Source organism: Mus musculus, chromosome 13, assembly GCF_000001635.26.
Source record: "Mus musculus strain C57BL/6J chromosome 13, GRCm38.p6 C57BL/6J".
Lineage (NCBI taxonomy): Eukaryota > Metazoa > Chordata > Mammalia > Rodentia > Muridae > Mus > Mus musculus.
In genome coordinates this window covers 111,623,817-111,643,180 of record NC_000079.6, presented here as the reverse complement: position 1 = coordinate 111,643,180, position 19,364 = coordinate 111,623,817, and the positions used below count along the sequence as shown (strand labels likewise).

The 19,364-nt window shown below is 43.7% G+C and overlaps 1 long non-coding RNA gene across 3 annotated transcripts in view; it reads right to left on the bottom strand.

Annotated features, from left to right (window-relative positions):
• Positions 1 to 19,364, bottom strand: part of Gm15286 — a 64,640-nt gene that overhangs the window by 1,661 nt on the left and 43,615 nt on the right. Inside the window, exons 3-4 of one of the 3 annotated variants that reach the window (XR_873959.1) lie at positions 5,220 to 5,282; positions 693 to 958 (exon numbers count right to left, since the gene is read on the bottom strand). This is a non-coding gene — a long non-coding RNA (predicted gene 15286). The remainder of the gene's footprint in view (positions 1 to 692; positions 959 to 5,219; positions 5,283 to 19,364) is intronic. The other 2 variants (XR_873957.1, XR_873958.1) reach the window with 2 other exon arrangements.

The window sequence follows — 19,364 nt, the reverse complement described above, 5'->3', positions numbered from 1 at the left end:
CTACTATAAGCAGTAGCTGATAAGTCTATCTATCACTGAGGAAGCGGGGGTGAGATGAGAACTCAGGGCAGGAACCTGAAGGCAAGGACTGGAGCAGAAGTCATAGAGGAATGCTCTTTACTGACTTGTGTTCTGTGGCTTTTTTCAGCCTGCTTCCTTACACAACTCCGGACTGCCTCCCTAGGGTTGGCACTGCTCGCAGTGAGTTGGACACCCCAAGTCAATCACCAACCAAGAAAGTGCATACAGCTCTCTCACAGGTCAATCTAGTGCAGTGTTTTCTCAATTGAGGTGCCTTCCTCCCATATGTCTGTAGCTTGTATCAAGTTGACCCAAAACTAGTCAACACACACTCCTCCATGTCCTGGTCCTGCATATGGCAAAGGACATAAGGCCACCATAACAATTCCAACAAAGCCTCCGGACCCACAGCTAGACCAAGGGGCATCGATTGCTTGTAAAACCTACTTCAAACGAGCAGGATTTTCAAAAGACACAGGAATTGCTTCTAACACTAAGTAGAAAAAGTTAAAACCTGAACTGGACAGCCACTTAATTCTTAAAAATGTCTGTCACCCCACAGCTGCAGCCTTTTTAAACAATTAAATTCAAGAGAGCACGTTGGTGACTCTGAAATTAGAACTATAGGGGGAAAATGTATTTAGACGCATTTTAGTTGATTAGACAATAACCTTTGAAATAAATCTACACCAAAGTAGGAGAATGAGGTAGTGAGGGAGGTGTGGATATGTTGGGTATAATTTTCAGGCTGGCATCTGAGGACGTGGAAGATCCTGTAAAGCTCAGGGCAGTGGGTTGGCTGCTACTGTGATGATTAATCTTCAAGGCCACCTGGACTGAGGTTTCAATCAATGAGGAGGTATGTGCATGCGAGAGCATCCCCACAGAGATACACCCTGGATCTGGGTAGCACCATCTCACGGTCCGGAGTCTGGAACTGAATAAAAAGGAGAGAGCGAATAGAATGTCAACATTGGTCTGTCTGTGTTTACTGACTGCAGACACCATGTAACCAATCACTCCATGTTCCCACTGTCATGCTTTACCAACCAGGATGGACTACATTCATTGAAACCATAATCCAAAATAAATCTTCTCCTCCTCCCCCTCTTCCTCTTCCTCCTCCTTCTCTTCTTCTTCTTCTCTTTCTCTCTCTCTCCCACCCTCCCTCCCTCCCTCCCTCTCTATTTTAAATATTTTTATTTTATGTGTATGAGTGCGTTGGCTGCATGTGTGTATATGCACCACATGCATTCCTAGTGCCAACGAAGTACAGAAGTTGGTGTCAGATCCTCTGGAATTGGAATTACAGATATAAACCATTGTATGTTTGCTAAGAACCAAACCTGGGTCTTCTGGTAGAGCAACCAATGCTCTTAAACAATGAACCATTTCTCTAACCCCTAAGCCCTTCTCTTGGGCCTTTTGACATACCAAGGAAAGAGCAACAGGGAGGGATATTTGAAATTTGCCTTTCTCCCAGAGAACAGAAGGATACTCTGTGTGTCTTCTCTCTGGAGCAGGGACTGTGACTATTCCTGAAAGTCCCACTTAGATTTTGTACTGGCCAAAGGACTTGATTGCAAATGATGGGAAAAGATTTGGAGTCATTAAACTGGAATTTATTATCACAATATCTGAAAAAAACTCAGCCCAAAAAGAAAGGTGGAGTCTCTGGGTCCCCAGCCAAGGTCATGTCAACCTGGTTGGGAACGAGGCAGAGGCAGAGGCAGAGGCAGAGGCAGAGGCAGAGGCAGAGGCAGAGGCAGAGGCAGAGGCAGAGGAAGCAGGTAGATAGATCACTGTGGGTTTGAGGTCAGCCTGCTATACAGATTGAGTTCTAGGCCAGCCAGAGCTACATAATGAGACCCAGTTTTAGAAAGAAAGAAGGAGAGAGAGAGAGAGAGAGAGAGAGAGAGAGAGAGAGAGAGAGAGAGAGAGAGAGGAAGATGAAAGGGTACATTCTAGATTTCCTTTCTGTGGCACTTTGAGAGTTACTGATGTTGGTTGCTTAGCAATGGTGGCGCATAGCTTTAATCTCAGGGCTCAGGAGGCAGAGGCAGGTGGATCTCTGTGAATTCAAGGTCAGCCTGATCTACAGAGCAAGTTCCGGAACAGCCAGGGCTGCACAGAAAAACCATCATGGAAAAACAAACAAACATGAGAATTACTAATATAAAACTGCAGTTCTCTCTGCTTTCAACTTTCCCGTAGCTTGGATCTACTTTTTATTTGAAAGTTACCAAATCAAACTAAACCAAGATGAAAACAGAAAACAAGAACAAAAACCAAAGGACTTATTTTTTTGGCTCTGTCCATGACCCTCTGATCCAAGCCATGTACATAAAGCCACAGGTGAGATGACTGTCAGTGGGGTTTAATTTATGCACACAGGAGGCAGCTGGTGAATCTGAAGGCACAAAATAGAGTTTAAGCCTGAATGAGGAGCACATTATGCAAAAGAGCCCAGTACATGATTGGTTTGTGACCCTTCATTTACTCAATAAATATTTACTGTGTGTCTGTCAGTATAGGATTTGGGGTGATAAGACAGACACTACCTACCTCCTCATGAAATGTACTGTGAAGTTAAGGAGATAAATAATTACAAACGATTGGAGAAGTGACTGTTTGGCTGTGGTGACAGTAATTACCACAAAGGAAGTGTGTACAGTGGGGTCTGAGATTGCACAAGCGGCACCTACCGCCAGCTCGTTTTCTTTGTCTCAGGCCTTCGGTATTTGCATATAGTATTAATCTGTACTTTGTTAAGCTTGCCCCTTACCTACTGCGCTAGCTTTATCTGTTCAGTCCACCCTCTTCTCCTAGGTTCTGGTGAATGACCAGGCTTGTGTTACTGCCATGAATCCAGAGTTTACAATGTTCAAAACTACCTTGCTATGCTGCATCTTGCCCTGGGCAGAGCTGGTTACGAGAGTTATGACTCTGGATAATCCAGAGAATATTCTCCTGATTCCCTTCACTTCCAAAGTGGATCTGCATTTTCTCTATGATGCAATAAGAGAGACCTCCGTTAAATCAGTGATTCATGGTCCACTCCTGTCCAGAACATTCTCTATTCCTGTCATGGGCAGTGCAGGAATTTTCATAGCCCCACTGAGACGGTGCCTATATTGGTTCATTTTCTGTATCTATAACAAAATGCCAGAAGTCGGTCATTTATAAAATAAAGAATTTTATCTGTTACCCAGTCCTGGGAGTTCAATGGCACAATGCTGGCATCAGCTGAGCTCTAGTGGTGGATAGCATCCAATTGTATGGGGTGTGGGCAACATTGCATGGCATGTTTATCTATAACATATCTCTCAAAAGGATTAACCAGGGAAGGCTAGTGAGATTGATCATAGGTTAAGAGCACTGGCTGGGCTGGTGAGATGGCTCAGTGGGTAAGAGCACCCGATTGCTCTTCCAAAGGTCCGAAGTTCAAATCCCAGCAACCACATGGTGGCTCACAACTACCCGTAATGAGATCTGATGCCCTCTTCTGGAGTGTCTGAAGACAGCTACAGTGTACTTTACATATAATAAATAAATAAGTAAATTAAAAAAAAAGAGCACTGGCTCCCCTTGTACAGGACCTGGTCTCAGTTCCCCAATATGTTCATGACTCCTCATAACTGTCTGTAGCTCCAATCCCAGGGGATCTGACACTCTTTTCTGGCCTCTACTGGCAAGGTACACATGTGGCCTATAGACATAGCTGCAGGCCAAACGTCAATACAAATAATAAATAAATATTTTTTTAAAAGAATGAGCCAGGTTTTCCTGAGAAGCACATTGGTCTTTTCTGAGGGACATGTCCCCATTTGCTTCCCACGGGACCTTCCTTACATTAGAGGCTGTGTATCATACCCTCACGCTAAGGTAGTGTAGAATCTTCACCTGCCCAACACATGGGCCTTTAGGAGACACTCTCAAACTGTATGCACACTGTGGCAATCCCTCAGAAGAAATGCTAATTGTCAGGCTTTGGATCTGCTACAGTCTCCTCATTTTGAAAGCATCAACTTTTCCTCAAACACACATGGCCGAGTATCTACAGTCCCGACAAGCGGAGATGGTGCCTACAATCTGGCCTTGATTTTCACCTTCTCGTTTTTTTTTCTTTCAGCTTCGTTTATGAGCAAAGATACCTCCTAAGATCCTAGCGTTTATGACTGTGGGCATCAACTTATGGGGAAACAGAACTGAGAGTAAGCCTTGTCAACAAAGCCGTGTAGGACCCATTTATTTAGACTTTGCAACGTTTGTTCGGGACTTCTACAGACATTGGCTGGGTCCCATACTCAAGAGGACTAAAGATGAAAAAAAAAGTAATAACAATTTCTGGACAATATGCTGGATTGAGCTGATATAAAAAGATCAAAGGCTGATATGACTGAGAAGGAAAAGTCCAATAAAAATTTAATACATGGGAAGCTGATGTCAAATAAGAGAAACTCTCATGGGTCAGACACAGGGTAGGAGTTGAAGCCACACTTCTTGAAAGAATATTGATAAATGAGTCTCAGCGCAGCGCTCAAGGACTGGACTGTTAGGGGTATTCATCTCCTCACAGGCCCTGGGCTGCTTGCAAAAGCCAACGACAATGAGGCTGTTTCTGCCCAGGATAATGGGCCGGAATATTAACAACTGTCCAGAGATATCAGCGGACCTTTTATCAAGGGGAGGTGGCCCCTCTTACAAATCAGGGGGACACATGCCTGGAAGAAGGACAGAGAGATGTCACACAGACAGGGAAAAATAGTCTATAAGCTCTGATGGCACTGATGACCAGCTCCATCCCAGGGCTATGATGTCTGCCACAAGAAGAAGGAGAAGAAGAAGGTGAGGATGGGGCTATGGATAAGCCTACAGAGGACAAGAAATCCAGACACCGATGAGAAGGAGGGTGGGGATGAAAAATAGCTATACCTGAAAGGGAACCCCAACAACTCCAACCGGGCAGCAGAGAACCAGAAAGAGCAGATAGATGGACCTGAACAGGCCAGAGGACTTTGAAGAAGATACGGAGAAGAAATCAAGATGTAGAAAGCAAAAGAGCTGCATGAAAACACATTCATCTGCAAGGACAGCAGGCCAAAGCCAAGCTTCCCCCATGGCAGAATCTAGAAACAGAGGAAGCAGAGAGAGTGCAAGCTGGGACCAGCCTGGGGCTTTAACTCCACAAAGCCTACCTTTGGTGACATACTTCCTCCACCAAGGCTGCACTTCCTAAACTGCTCAAGCAGTGACACCAACTGTGGACCAAGTGTTCAAACATCAGAGACTAAACATCAGAACCAGCCTCATCCTGGACAGGGTTCTGGGGAAGGGGCGTCTGGGAGCCTTGAGAGAAATGACTCCAAGTCAAATCGTGGGTTATGAGCTGATGGTCTATGGTCTACTCAAGACAGATTTCCAGACTTCTCTCTGCTTGACACACATTCTCGTGCAATTCGAAAAAACTCTCCAGATAGCTCATTTCTTATAGCTCAAAAGCCCAGTCTTTTAACTATAAATCAATTCAGTCATTACCCCAGGTTCCCTTTCTATTATCCCATGAATTACATCCCATGACCCCACACCCTTGATTCTTAACAGGAGACTGCAAGCACATTTTAAAAGGAAAAAAAAAACATTACAAAATAATTCAGATATCTGCCTGCATTTGTTAAGTACAGACAATTTCAGGTCAGGGTCCCACCCAGCTAGCTTATTGTCTGTACTTAACCAAAACACACACACACACACACACACTCATACACACACTAATGCATTATAGGGTATTTGCCTCAAAATAATATAGAAAGTGGGCTGGAGAATTGGATCAGCAGTTTAGGGCACTTGTTAGTCTTTCAGAGCAACTGGCTTTGATTTCCAGCACCCAGCTGGTAGCTCACAACTATTTGAAACTCCAGTCCAAGAAGATCTGATCCCCATTTCTGAACTCTATATGCACAAGACATGCAAATAGTACATAGATGCAGGCAAAACAGTCACGCACACAAAATAAGTAAATCTGGAGGAGCATGGAATAACAGGAAAAACCTAGCTGGGGTTTTACCAGGCAGGGTTAGCTGAATTCTGGTAATTTTGAGTGCCGAGTGAGGTATGAGCATTGGGGCTTGTGAGACTACTCCACTTTTGTAAATCTCCTAAACTCTCCATTAACAATTGTTATGGAAGAACCCCATAGGGTTAAGGCTTGTATTGCTGTGCTGAGACAACATGACCATGGAATCCCTTATAAAGGGAAATATTTCATTGGGGCTGGCTTATAATACAGAGGTTTAGTCCATTATCACTATGGGAGGAAACATGGCAGCACACAGGTAGACATGGTCCCAGAGAGGTAGATGAGAGTTCCACATCTTGGCAGGCAGCAGGGAGAGAGAGCTATTGGTCCTGGTTTGAGCATCTGAAACCTCAAGCCCTTCCCCAGATACTTTCTCCAACATGGCCACACCTACTCCAACAAGGCCACACCCCGTCCAACAAGGCCACACCCACTCCAACAAGGCCACACCTCCCAATAGAAGTACTCCCTGATACTATGGGGGGTCATTTTCATTTAAACCACTACATTTACCTTCACCACCACCACTGCCACCGCGCTGCCACTGCCACTGCCACCACTACAATGTGTGTTCTTTGTTTGCTTGCAGTGTTGGAGATCAATCCTAGGCCTTGGACATGCTATGCGACACTCTAAAGCTGAGCTCTATCCATAGCACCTGTGTCATTTCACAATTTAAACATAGCTCTCGTTGGTTCAAAGTGTTCTGCCTTCCTGAAGTCTAACTTTCCAGACACCAGCCACTGCCCCACTTTGCAGGCATTCCTTTCTGAGATCCACAATTCCTGGCCCACCACATTCATCTTTTTTTGCACATCCCCTTGGGGAAGATGAGTTTGGAATTGAAACTACTTTGTCATTAAGGAAGCCTCTCTACCTGTCACACACCAGCTCTGTATAACGTCTTGATCTCTCCTTCAAAGACACAGATTTTACCTCTGTCACCCGATAAACTCTATCACTACAGGATGCAGGGCAGCATACTCCTACTATACGGTGTGACAGGACATTACCCCTCTGGCTTTTCTCCCCCAAAAACATCCCTCTAGTCCAGTCACAGGAAAGATACCACAGCAGTGCCAGCCAAAGGAACTTTCCTCAGAATAGCCGATCAATTCACCTCAAATAGTCAAAAACATAAAAGTTGGGCTGGTGAGATGGCTCAGTGGGTAAGAGCACCCGACTGCTCTTCCGAAGGTCCAGAGTTCGGCTCCCAGCAACCACATGGTGGCTCACAACCATCTGTGACGAGATCTGACGCCCTCTTCTGGAGTGTCTGAGGACAGCTACAATGTACTTACATATAATAAATAAATAAATAAATAAATCTTTAAAAAAAAAAACATAAAAGTTACGGTTTGGAAAACTCACAGGCAAGAAGAGCCTGAAGAGAAGACAACAGACAACTTTCCTGAATGTGGCCCAGGACAGAAAAAAAGACACCAGATAAAAACTTGGGGAAATTAGGTGCATTAATTAAAATCAATTATGACATACAATTTATCGACTTTGGAGAGCATGTTCATAAGGAGGGAGGATGTATAGAAAATGGTCTGTTGCAGCTGGGCGTGGTGGCACACACCTTTAATCCCAGCACTCGGGAGGCAGAGGCAGGCGGATTTCTGAGTTCGAGGCCAGCCTGGTCTACAGAGTGAGTTCCAGGACAGCCAGGACTATACAGAGAAACCCTGTCTCAAAGAAAACAACAACAAAAAACCCAAAAAAGGTCTAACCTTATTATTTTTCAGTAAAGTTGAGTTTATTTGTAAATAAATCTTTTTTTTTTGTGTGTGTGATGTGGTTATTTACTAGCAAGTTTCCATAATAAAGTTCATCAAACATATCATTCTTTGTATTATATTTCGTTTTAGAGTATAATGTTTTGTATTTACTTCACAAGTACGACATTTATGTATCTTTACATGAGAACATGGACCTCCATGAGATGGAATCAGTAACTTGAGCAAGTGTGAATTTTAATACCCCAAGAACTGCTAATGATGGGATGGAAATTAATGCTGTTGCCATTTTGTCTTTGTGGTCACCATCTGTTCTCATATAGAAACAACCTCGTCCCTTGGGGAATCACCTAGCTAGTAGATAACTGATAGTTGTATACAAAGATACTGGAGGATCCCCAAAGGGGCAGGAGAGAAAGTTTCTCCTCTTCTTGCCCCATGTTATAGGTGCAGGGCTGCCTGATACGCACAGGTGCAGCGAGCCAGAGTCTTGAAACAGGAACCACCGGCTTCCCCCAACGTCCCCCTCAGTCCCCGGGCGGCCGGGGGGGGGGGGGAGAGTATGCTACAAACTTCCTTCTCCCCTTCCCTGCTGTTTCTTGGCAGGAAGTGGTTAAGGGACCATTTTCAGGTCAGTCAGTGACACCCTCCTGGTGAACCTTAGTGGGTAGAAATAAGATGTTCTGAACTTCTATTTCTAATTGGCTGCCATCTATGCTGCAAATAAAGCTGACATAAGGAAAACGAGGCCCAGGAGGATTGTGGGAAACTAGAGTTGAAGCCACATTTGTATCTTCACCTGGGCACTGTCCCAGAGACGGGAGGCGCTGTTAAACTGTTACTTTCAAAGTCATCCCAATACCTACCACAATAGGAAATGAAGGGGTGTGTGTTCCCTCTCCCTGTCCTTTAGAGACTCGGGGTGTACAGATGCCCAGTTTAATCAGTTTGTCAAGACTTCCCAGTGCCCCTGTACTGCAAACGGGACACACTCAGAGAGAAACAAGCAGGACAGGGTGGTGGCGGCTCCTCCCGACTGCCCTTGCACCCTGGGCCATGGCTGAGTTTATCTCTACAGCCTTCTTATCAGCTCTATTAACTATGTAGTATTCTTCCAATACTTGCTTCTCCGATTAAAGTTACTTGAAATCTATTGCTGCTGTTTGCAAGCAAGAACCTCTGCTTACCACCAGGCCATGGACCTTAGTGGCCAAGCATGCATGAAGTCGGAGGTTCAGTCTCTGGTTTCAGAGGTCAGGGAGCTTGTATATGAAATTCTCAAATAATAAAAAAAAAAAAAAAAAAAAGGAAAAAAGAAATTGAAAAAAAAAAGAACCTTTTGTTTTGTTTTTCTTTTTGAACAATGTGAAAAAGACTTTTCAATAATGAATGGTTTCTCTAGCCTCAAGTGGGACAAACAGAATATATATATATATATTGTGTGTGTGTGTGTGTGTGTGTGTTAAATGTTGAAAGACTCTCTCACAAAATAGTCAGAGAACTCAGTGGAGGGGGGAACCCCTTTTTCTCATGGGGTAAGGGAAGGGAGTCAGATCAGGCCTTACATAGAAGTAGCAGAGGGTGAAGCGTTATGAGACCATCAAAATTTTATAAGAGAGAGAGAGAGAGAGAGAGAGAGAGAGAGACTTGTGTGTAAATAGAAAAGTGTGAAAAAAAATACATGCTGAGATTGAGCCTGAGCTGAGAATAAGATCTTTTAAGTGTGAACAAAATTAGACCTAAGATTAAAGAGAGGCCTGCAAGATGGCTCAGTGGGGAAGGCACTGGCCTTGTGAGCCCAATTACTTGGGTTCCATCCTGAAACCCATGTAAAGGTGGACAAAGAGAGCCAACTCTTGCACATCGTCCCCTGATCTCCATATCATGGTATGAGTACCTATACTCATACATGTGTATACAGCATACACACATACAGCATACACACATACATACATACATACATACTTACATATGGAAGAAAATTTAAAAAGACAAGAAGGAGTAAATAAACACTTATTGAGGAGAAAATAAAAAGAATAGATGAAGAAAGGTTTTGGAAGTAAAGTTGGATAACTGGGTAAAACAAGTTCTTAAAGTGCCTCAGTTGGCCTTCCAGGGTGTTTTAGAATTATTCTAGTCTGAATTCTCTCCTGTGTAGTAGTGAGCTGTCCCAAGATTTGGGAGTGGACAAGGCAGCCAGGCTGAGCAGTGGAGTGGAGAGCAAAACTCCAGCCCCAAGGACAGTCACTGAAAACAGGGCAAAAAGTATGGATTCTTCCAGGTTCTCACAGCTTTGTGCAGATGGAGATGGAGCAAGGCAAATGAGAGCCATATGGGGAAATGGAAAACAAATATCAACATGGCAAATTCAAATCGAACTGCATCAACAACTGGAAGCCGTAAATGTTTAGACACCCTAATTAAAATACAGAGAATCTAACCTATCAATATTGGCTTATAAGCTGTGCTGTGGACCGAGTCTCGTGCTCTTTAAAATTCATTTAAACCCCTGACTTCCCAGAGTAGCTGTGTCTGGGAACAGCAGAGATATGATATATGATGTACACACACACACACACACACACACACACACACACACACACACACATTATAATATATAAATATATAAAATGTATTCACCATTGCTCTCTTCAGACATACCAGAAAAGGGCATCAGACCCCATTGCAGATAGTTGTAAGCGACCACGTGGTTTCTGGGAATTGAACTCAGGACCTCTGGAAGAGCAGTCAATGCTCTTAACCACTGAGCCATCTCTCCAGCCCCAGGCGATATGATCTTTAGGTTGGGAGAGAGTCTTGTAGTTAGTGTGGCTCTGAGGGTGAATTCCTAACTCGATGCAACTGTGACCTTAAAAGAAATTCTCTTCTCTCCTCTTCACAGCAAGGTCCAAACCAGCTAAAGACATATGACAAGATACTGTCCCAAAACCAAAAACAAAATAAAGAGAATGTAAAGTTAAGGAATACCACTGGAAATAAAGGTGTGAATTCCTAACAAGAGTCCAGTCCATCATAAGTACATTAATCTTAAACGTCTATGTGCTCAATAACAAAGCTTTAAGTAGACGCGAAGAGAGTGGGCATGATGGCACACACCTGTAACACCTGTAAGCAGGGGTCTGAGTCAAAAGAATAGGAAGTTGGAGGCCAGCCAGTGTTACACAGTGAGACATGACTCAAGAAACAACAACAACAATATAACAGATAGAACTACAAGGAACAATAGCCAAATCCACAATTATAGTCAGAGATTTTATTAATCCAATTTCAGCAGTTAATAAAAGTGAAGAAAAAGTCAGTAAGAACACAAGACTAAAACACTTACTAACCAACATAACCAAATTTATGTTTACAGACCACTCAAATCCCAAGCAGGAGATTTCAATACATACATAGTAATTAGCAAGAGACACTATCTTGTACACAAAATACTAATCTTTGCAAATTTTATTTTATGAAAATTTGTATTGGACTCGTTGGTCTGTGTGTGCATGGGTGTGTGCATGGTTGTGTGCATGCAGATACACGTGGGTGCCATATCTCACGAGTGGAAGTCTGAGAACAGCTTATGGAAGTCAGTTCTGTCCGTCGTCTACCATGTAGATTCTGAAGCCCAAGCTTAGATTGCTGGGCTGGGCAGCACGTGCCTTTACCATACTGGGCCATCTCATCAGCCCAAGCCTTGACAAATCTTAAATGAGTCATGTCACAAAATGAAACTGGAGAACTCAGACATTACCTTGTCCCAAGATTTGCTGGGGATCCAGGGTGGTAAGTTATCAAGAGAGACAGCTGACTGAAACTGACGCAGACAGACGGCACACTCTCTAGACTGAGGGGCAAAAAGACCACAGTGGAGAAACAATGGCTTCCCCACCATCCTTGCTGGAGCACTTGAGGGATCACAAGCACGGATGAATTGTGGCCAGATTTCACACAGCAGCGTAGTCATCACTGCAAAGCCCAAATACCAAAACATCTACAGGAAAACAAGAGGACCCCATTCCCACCTCATGTAAAGCAATTGTGACTTAGATAGGAAACAAAGAAATTAACATCAACTGCACTGAACCTAAATGTCTGTTCTTTCAGAGATGTTAAGAAAATGAAAAGCCACAGGCTGCTGGAAGGGAAATGTGAATCGTGATTATGGTAAAAGTTTAATACGCAGAGTGCTTAACTAAACTCAACAATAAGAATTGCAAGCTGGGAGATGGCTCAGTCAGTAAAGTGCTTGTCACTCAGCCAGGAGGAGCTGAGCTTGGTCACCAGCACCGACATGCAAGCCAGTTATGTTGCCACATGCCTATATGCACATACACATGCATGTACACACAAAATAAAAATGTGTGAATAAAAACTTTCATCTTAGAAAAAAATGCAGGCAAAAGTCAGGTATAATGGCATACCTCGTTAACCACACCACTCAGGAGACAAAGACAGGCTGAGCTCTGTGTGTTTGAGGCTAGCCTGGTCTAAATAGTGAGTTCTGGGACAGCCAGAACTACATAATGAGTCCCTGCCTTGAAATGAAACAAAACAAAATACAGGCAAAGACCTAAAGTGTTATTTGGATTTTTAGGTTGTTTTTTGGGACAGGGTTTTGTACTATAGCTCAGGCCGGCCTGAAATTCACTATGTACCCTAGGCTGGCTTTAAACTCATGGCAACCCTTCTCCTTTGGCTTCTCCAGTGTTGGGATCACTACGTCTGGCTCAAATTGATGCGTGTGCACCTGTGCTTCTAGGAGCAACAGACAAAACAATCAAAATTTAGAAATAAGTGCACATCAGGAAATGAATAGATAAACCACAATACTCTTCAGGATTAAAAAGGAAAGATCTCATGATACATAGTGCTGCACAAATGATCTATACGGCCTGCAAGCTATATGAAATAAGGCAGGTACAGGAGAAGATGGATGTCAGCTGGGCATGGTAGCACACAATGCCAGAACTCTTCTGGTAGAGGTAGGAGGATCAAAAGCAGGCCAGCCTTGGAACCCTGGACTCCACGAGGCTTTGTATTAACAAACAAAACAAAACAAAACAACAAACAAACTAACTAAACTAAAAAAGGCAAGAGCCAGCCAAGTGCAGGGCACACATCCTCTATAGCACCAGCAATTCCAGAGGCGGGGGCAAGAGGATGCCTTGAGCACAGAAGTTCTAGGCCAAACTGGGCACCATACTGAGACCATATATCCTAAAATAAGTATTTAAGCGCCACATAGTCTATGTAATCCTACTCACATGAGCCTTAAGAGCAGTGAAGTTCGCTGAGACACATGGGAGACTGCTCTCACCAGAGGCTGGAGCAGCGGAGGAGTGGAAGTCACTGCATAATTAGGTTTCAGTGTGTAGGGAGAAGTTTTAGAAGTACAATGTGAGCGCTCTCAATAACACTACACACGTTAGAAAAAGCTGATGTGGAAAGTTGTAAGTCACGCATATTTTACCACCATTCGAAACGACTCAGTAATATACATAAATGGGGAAGTCATAACGAAGCCCATTGTTTTGTATAATTAACACACACTAATAAAATAAAGGCTCAGTATTGGGAAAACAAATACCCAATTATACAACTTGGGCAAAATATTTGGACAGATAATCTGTGAGGACGATAAACAGATGAGGCTGGTGAGATAGCTTAGGGGGTGAAGGCGCTTGTTGCCCAGCTGGACAACCTGAGCTTGGTGCCAAGAAGTCACATGGAGGAAGGAGGGAACTGACTCCTGAAAAGTGACCTCTGACCTCCACGTGTGAGTTGTCACATTCTCTCTCTCTCTCTCCCTCTCTCTCTCACACACACACACACACACACACACACGCGCATGTGAATGTACATAATTTGATTAATCAGTGTTGCCCTCAGCCAGGGATGCTTATGCAGCCGCGGTCAGCCGTCAAAGCACAGACCCCTAACTGGTTAAGGTGCTGAGAGTGTCTGTCGAGCATCCAACCTCAAATGGGACATTGATGTCCCCCTTCTGAGCATCGAGGAAGGGGAGCAGAAAGAACGTAAGAGCTGAAGTCCAGAGAGGCGTGCCGTGATGCTGTCTTTGGGACATGATATGACCTTTGAACCATGAATTCCCCTAGCTATGGTTACCTGCCCATGACCAATCAACTCCATAAAATCAGTCAACCTTTCCAATCTTCAACAGCAATTGGATTTAGTGGTTTATTAATAATAACAACACACCCACACAGACATATGCACACATGCACAAAACATGGAAACACACTCCTTTAATTCTAGACTTAGGAAGCAGAGATAGAGGCAGGAGGATCTCTGTCAAAGAATAAATAAAAATATTCTGTTTTTTTAAAAATTGAAAAATAAGATTCCCTGGTTTGCTTTCTGTTACTGTGCTGAAAACCTTGACCAAAGGCAACTGGGGAGAAAAGCATTTTTCTTACTGTGCAGTTCACCTCCATTATGAAGGGAGGGCTAAGAAAGACTTGAGGCAGGAACCTGGAGGCAGGAACTGCAGTAGAGACCATGGAGGGGTGCTGCTCACCTGCTCTCTCCTCATGCCTCCCTCAGTCTGCCTTCTTTCTTCTTTTTTATCTTTTAAATTTGTATCTTCTCTTGGATGTTACACTCCAACCTCAGTTCCCCATCCTTCTCCGCTCCCAGACCCATCTCCCCTCCATCCCTCCTCCTCCATTTCTCTGCAGAAAAGGACACAGCCTGCTTTGTACATGATCAGCCAGCCCAGGGGTGGCAGCACCAACAGTAAGCTCTCCCACATTAATCACCAATCAAGAAAAAAAAAAAAAGTACCATAGTCTAGTAGCAGTTTCATTCCATCAACAGACAAATGGATAACTGTAGGCTAGCTATCTGATAGACAGCTATCCAGATCTTTTGTATTATCACTTTCCATTAAGAAAGAAAGAAATGAATACATCACAAAACTATTCCGGTGAATGAAAACAATCGGACAGAGCAGTACTACATACTTATAATTTAGTTTATATTAAGTTCCAGAAAATGTGGACTCAGCCAGGCAGCTCAGCACTTGGGAGACAGAGGCAGGCAGATCTCTGAGCTTGAGGCAGGCCTGATCTACAGAGTGAGTTCCAGGACAGCCAGGGTTACACAGAGATTGTCTCAAACCATCAAAAAAGAAGAAGAAGAAACAACAACAAAAACAAAAACAAAAAAAAAAAAAGAAAGAAAAAGAAAAAGCAAGCAAGCAAGCAAAAGAGAACAATAGAAAACTCGGAGTCAGTGGTGGCGGGATGCGCATTCAGGGTTCACAGAGTTACATGCTGGGGTTGGAACAAGGGAGGGCAAGACAGACTACACTAGGACAGGAAGAAATGTGCATGTGTGTGTGTGTGTGTGGGGGGGTTGGACACTTCCCTTGGACACCACTTGACTGTGACGATAGTCTCACGGTTGTATCCATATGCCAGAATCTAACAAATTATACACACTAAATTGTGTGTCTTACTGTATGTCAATTCTACTTCAATAAAGCTATTAACAAAATAAATAAGGGAGCTCTGCGAACTCAGGCTCGATCTGCCTCAGCGGGTTCCATCTGTTGGTGGAGACAAAGATTAAGGACCATAACGGTTTGGAATTTTCACTTTGGGAAGCATCCAAGGGAGGCGCGGTATGCGATGGGACGAAACAAATGTCGCTAAGCAGGATGGAGGGGTTTGAAGATATTAAAAATTTGCTCAGCGCTTAATCAACATGGGAAGCCCCGAAGTCCCAGAATATTGGAAACAGGAGGGAGTTAAAAGGCAGGATATGATCAAGTTTGTTTTGCAGACAAGGAATGGAAGGAAACAGAGATGAAGTGACAGTTAATGGAGTGGAGGGAAAATATGGGGCCTCTAAGACCTGTTCTGACTCTGTCTTAGTTTGTACCTGAAACGACAATACATCCCTAATAACTGCTCATCACATCTGCAGACAAAAACAAATTATGACCATTGCCATGGGACACTGAATTCTGTCATGGACATGTAAGTGACCCAGAAAGTGGAGGGGCCCATCACTCCACCTTCAGATTTCAGTCCCCCAAGCCCTCTTACACAGGGTGTTAGCTCTTAGCAGCATCGCCTTCCTGCCCTGAGAGTTCAGGAAGTCCTCAGCCTGCTGTGTGACGTGAAGCTCACTGTCAGTTCTGCTGACGTTGCTCTGGGAAGTGCGTTTATTCCAAATATGGTTGGTATCTTAGTAAACAAAAAAAAAATATATATATATATATGAGTCTAAGACAAATTGTCTTTTGCTTGGGTGAGATCTCAGGGGCCAGGACCACTTGGTGAAATTTCCCTCAGTTCAACAAAACTATTTGGTATATGCAAAATGTACACACACACACACACACACACACACACCACTCACAAACAACTACCTACTCTCTCAGTTCACCCTGTGTGTTATAAAAGTAGTACTCAAAGCCAGGCATGGTAGCTCACACCTGTAATTCTAACACTTGGAAGGCTGAGACAGGAGAATTGCCATGTTTGGGGGGACAGAATGGACTACTGAGTGAGTCTCTGTTTCAGAAAAAAGAAAAAACAGCTACACCACCAAATCTTTTTTCCTGATATCCTATGACTTCTTTCCCATTAAATCAGAAGCTACAATCTTCCATATGATGAGGGGGAGGGGGAGGGGGAGGGGGAGAGGAGGGGGAGGGGAGGGGGGAGAAAGCCCTTTTAAGAACAGCCCCACAATAGCTGTCCTTAGTTGTAGGATATGGGTCCCTTGTTCCTCCTGACTCACTAGGACACAATGATGGGATTGGTATTGATCAGATAGGAAATACTAACATTAGACCAACTCACATGATGGACATGGCTTAACCATCTCAGGTGCTGAAAATGGTATCAGTTGGAGCATGTTCCATCACAGTCCACAGTCCACACAAGGATCTGGGCAACTGAACAGAGTGAAGAGCCTTGAGCCCAATCCCCAGCAACCCCTAGCAAATCAGAACATGGAGGATAGAGGCAAGGGATTAGAGACTCAGTGAAACCAGTGAACGCCAGCCCACCTGAAATACAGCAAAAACACAGGTCATGCAATCAGAGCAAGCGAGGTGGGGATAGGGCTCAATGGTTCTAAGTGCTAACTGCTTTTCCAGAGGACATGATCCTGATGGGTCCTAGCTCACACAACAGGCAGCTCAAGGGTTCTGATGACCTCATCTGGGCTCGGTGGGCACCCACATGCCACACATAAATAAAAAATAAATCTTTTTTTTTTTTTTTTTTTAAAGAACAAGGCCACTGCAGGGTTTTATGGTACAGCCAAGCTACTTTTACCTAAAACAGCTGGCTCTTACTGTTTTGGGCTTCATTGTTTGGTTACAGTGGCTTTTGTCCAACATCAGACATTATTGTTGAGGATTTGTCATGTGTTGACTGTACAACGGAGAGTTAGTTATAAAAAAAAAAAAGGAAAGTGCCAGAGAGGGCCTTGATAGATTAGAGAGTGCTGGTTCATTGCTGGTTCATTAAGTTCGTATCCCATCTGTCTGTCAATATTTTTTCTAGAACTTTGAATTAAATTCTCTAGTGTGTTCTGAAACAAAGATAAGACACCTGTAGCTTCCTAATGAATGGTTTCTCTCTTCTATCATCTAGCCGCTGATTAAGTGGCGTGAATTCTGCATTTGTGTATGAGATAGGATCGGAGCACCACAGCATGAAAATTGAGTAGATTTTATAAGAACCTTAAAGGAATATAATTATTTTTTTTTTCTGGAGCAAATAACAATTATTATAATGTGTATGTGTGTGATACCTTACAATCACTAGCAAGTATCACTGTGATAGTTAACAGCCTTCACCTTGGAAAGGGAGCATTTTATTATGCTTCAAGTCACAAGCAACATATTGAAATATTGTAACCACTTCCTTATTATTCCCCAATACACATTATAAAATAATGACAGTACTTAATATGCTGGGAGGCAAAATACCAGTTCTACTTTGAATATGCATTTGCTGTGGGACACTACAGTGAAGATTTGCTCTTGAGATTAACAGAAGGCAATGGGCGTGCACAAGAGTGGGGGGAGTTAAGGCGAATTAGCTCTGTCTCCTTTAAACCATTAAAGCACAAGTTGCTAAAACAAGAGTGCTGTGCACATGTGCCGCAAGTGGCGCCACTTACTTGAGAATCAGCTAAGTGCTGGGAACCTCCATCTCCAGGAGCCACGGCGATAGTTCACCCTGCCTACCATGTCTCTAAGAGGACTTCACTTTCCTTAAGGCCTGACCCCACACTGCCATACCTTGACTGTCAAGCTTGATGAAGTACATAGTTGATATTTACAATTGACTTAAATAAAAATAATTTCTGGAGAGAAGGAAAACCAACAGGATAAATCATTGCTGGTGCTAAGAATTTCTGTGGGTACTCACTTGACCGTCCTTCAACTGTTTTGGATGTTTGGAAATGTCCGTAACAATTGGAGTGGCACCTGAAGAAGGACAGGGTTGCTTGCTTCATTTGGGAGACCTGGGATTGGTCCCCAGGATTGATGAAGTAGAGAGAGATGGGCAGGGTGGTCATGCTTGTGATCCAGCACGTGGGAAGAGGAGGCAGGAAGATCAGGAGGTCCAAGGCAAACATTGGCTACAAAGTATAGTGCGTGCGCGCGCACACACACATTTTTTTTTTTTTGAATGAAGAAGAAGTTGAGTGTGATGGTTCCCACCTTTAAGCCTAAAACTGGGAGGCAATGGCAGGCAGAGGCTATCCTGATCTACATATTAAATTCCAAGTCAGCCAGGGCTAAACAATGAGATGAGATCCTGGAGAGTAGAGTGGGGAAGGGGGGGAGAGAGAGAGAGAGAGAGAGAGAGACTTTAGGCATTTCAAATCCACAGGGATCTTTCCAGTCACCCTGGAAACCCCTGAAAACATCTCCAAGGCAGAGAGAGAGAGAGAGAGAGAGAGAGAGAGCATGACTCATCGTATTGTGTGGTTCCTGTATTAACTGCTCAGTACAACAGTCGGTCCTCGAAAATCATGGCTGAAGGAGGTACTGAAACCTGCACCTGCCCCCCTCACACGATTCTGATGAGGAGGATCCTGACGAGGAGATCTCCCCTCCAAAGGCACTATGGCAACTAACAGTTAACAATAGCTTCTATAGATCCCTACCTCTCTCTAAGCCCGTGGCTGTGAATGACTCCCTCTTTCTATGGCTAAGTGTCAACTGCATTGCCGGTGTGCACATCTAAATGAGGGATTTCTGCAGAGAACACCTTCCTCAGAGTCCTCAAGACCACGGCGTCATAAAAGGAAGGGGAAGGTTTCCAAATAGACTACATTCCAGGATGAAATTTTACTTATCAAATTCAAAGACAAGGTGGATTCAGCCCTTGAACGATACAGGAGAACCAGGGTTCTCTTTCCCAGAGTGGTCATGGGTGTCGGTGTGCTGTATGTGTTTAGAATAATATTCCCACTTTCTCAGTTTCTCCTTCCTTCATTTCTTTAAGTCCAACAAATAT